This window comes from Sardina pilchardus, chromosome 11 (genome assembly GCF_963854185.1).
Source record: "Sardina pilchardus chromosome 11, fSarPil1.1, whole genome shotgun sequence".
NCBI lineage: Eukaryota > Metazoa > Chordata > Actinopteri > Clupeiformes > Clupeidae > Sardina > Sardina pilchardus.
The window spans coordinates 27,467,490-27,469,989 of record NC_085004.1 but is presented as its reverse complement, the minus strand read 5'-3'; the positions used below and the strand labels follow the sequence as shown (position 1 = coordinate 27,469,989).

Here is a 2,500-nt window from a genome sequence, read left to right as displayed (position 1 = left end):
CTAACCCTTACACACACACACACACACACACACACACACACACACACACACACACACACACACTCCCGGTGTGCCCTTCACTGACTCCTCAGCCCCACTTCATTATCTCACCATTACCTGCCTGTGGGGTAGAACCCCTTCGGTGCGGAGGACCACGGCTCGCGGGACTTCCAGCGGCTCTAGCTGCGTGCCTGCGTGTCTCGGGGGTCCGGCACCGCTGACCCAGAGAGACTCCGAGCTGTGACTGAGGTGGACGGTGCCTACAGCAATTACTCACCGGAGGGACACCTGTTCGCACGCAATCTATGGGCCTGGGCCACCGCTCAGGCCTTTCAATTGGTTTGTTTTCACTCAAGAACTTATATGAAGTTAGTGGTAAAGTGAAAAAAATGCTTTTTTTTTTTAATGTATTATGTTTTTAAAAATATATTGTGTGATGATACTACACAACTGCTATACGACTCTTAAAAGTGGCTGTAAATGGTTGTACAATGACACGACAGTAAGGGCCAGTGCAACTACATCGCTTCCATCTACAACTAAACACTGATGCCCCGTTCACTCCTTCGATCCAGACACGACGACCCTGACCTTTCTGTCACACCGTGGCGGCTTAACCGCCAATCTCTCTCCCCATCCAAAAGGCCCACCTCTCACCCCAGCCAAATTGCCCATCTCGAGCTGCAGCCAGAAGGCCAATCTCCCATCCTGGCCGAGGGGGCCGATCGGTGCCTGGGGCCAAAGTGCCAATCTGGGGGCGGCGGCGAGAGTGACCCGCTGCTTGATCTGTGATCCTGTCGGACGGCTGAGAGTTCCACTAGATTCCATTACGATGTGTCTCCCGGCAGCGCGGCCTCTTTGTTCCCAGTTCAAACAAACGAGCTGCTGATGGAGGGAATACTGATGGAGAGGCCTCTCATCGACAGACTCCATCTGAGAGAGCAGGGTCACTGCATAATCTCCCCCTTCCTAAAATATATACACACACACACACACACACACACACTCTTCTCACTCTCCTTCTCTCTCAACTCCCCATCCCCCATGCACACTTTTCCCCTCTCTCTCTCTCTCTCTCTCTCTCTCTCTCTCTCTCTCTCTCTCTCTCTCTCTCTCTCTCTCTCTCTCTCTCTCTCTCTCTCTCTCTCTCTCTCTCACAGAGACACACACAGGCTGACATATGTACATGTTGTCAAAAACACAACACAGACAGAGAGAGAGAGAGATAGATAGAGAGAGAGAGTGGAGCCCCCTCTCTCCTCTTTCCCTAATTTGTCAGTCAGTCCTAGCAAACAACATTAGTTTAGTACCTCAAATCCTGAAACTGCACATTGTTTTCATCATTCAACAGAACAATAGCCCTTTAACAGTGCAGTGTGCTGTAGAACCCCACAGGGGTAATACACATTGGAGGACCGTATTAAAATGATTTAATGGAAAACAAACAGAGAAACTTTCCAAAAGTGTCCACCTCCAGGTGTAGTATTGGACTGGCAACATTCCCACTTAAACCTCCACAGGCAGCACAAGTCCCAAGTTCTACTGTAGATCAACTCTTTCCGCACAGACTAAACTGCACGCACACACACACACACACACACACACACACACACACACACACACACACACACACACACACACACACGCACTCTCTCTCTCTCTCACACACACACACACACACACACACACACACACACACACACCACCATGCAGTGGCGTAGTAACACAGTGTGCCTGGTAAGCCATTCAGAGCCAGATGCCGTGTGTTGTTGTCTTCTCGTCAAGGCCGGTTTTAAAAACGCCATTCCAACCTCTTAGACTCGAGGCATTCTCTGCGTTCCTGAACTGACACAGGGCCATGAATCAACATCCACGTACAGCAAACAGATTTACAGGAGATCATAAATACTGCATACTAATAAAACGTTACTGGATGTTATCTCTTTCAGAGGACTTTGGTAAGTGTCTTGTCAGTATAAAATGGGGCAATCAAAGGCGCAGCCCTGTCTATCAGGTCTGCCATCCAGCAATGTATATGAGGTCTACCCTGTGAGTAGGCTTGTCAGGGTTAGAGTTGAACTGTAATGTTTGTCTAAACTGACATTCCAGTCCAGACCATGTGACACAGCAGATACATACACTACCACTGGGACAGTGAGACATACACTACACTCAACACTACCACTGAGAGAGTGAGACACACTTAACACTACACTCAACACTACCAGCGAGAGAGTGAGACACACTCAACACTACCACTGAGAGAGTGAGACACACTTAACACTACACTCAATACTAGTACTGAGAGAGTGAGACATACACTACACTCAACACCAGCATTGAGAGAGTGAGACATACGCTACACTCAACACTACCACTGAGAGAGTGAGACACACACTACACTCAACACTACTACTGAGAGAGTGAGACACACTCAACACTACACTACCACTGAGAGAGTGAGACTCACACTACACTCAACACTATTAACCACTGAGAG

General features: G+C 48.7%; 1 protein-coding gene across 1 annotated transcript in view; it reads right to left on the bottom strand.

The window, feature by feature from the left end:
* Nucleotides 1-2,500, bottom strand: part of adamtsl5 (ADAMTS like 5) — a 25,316-nt gene that overhangs the window by 14,650 nt on the left and 8,166 nt on the right. The gene's annotated exons all lie outside the window — the stretch shown is intronic.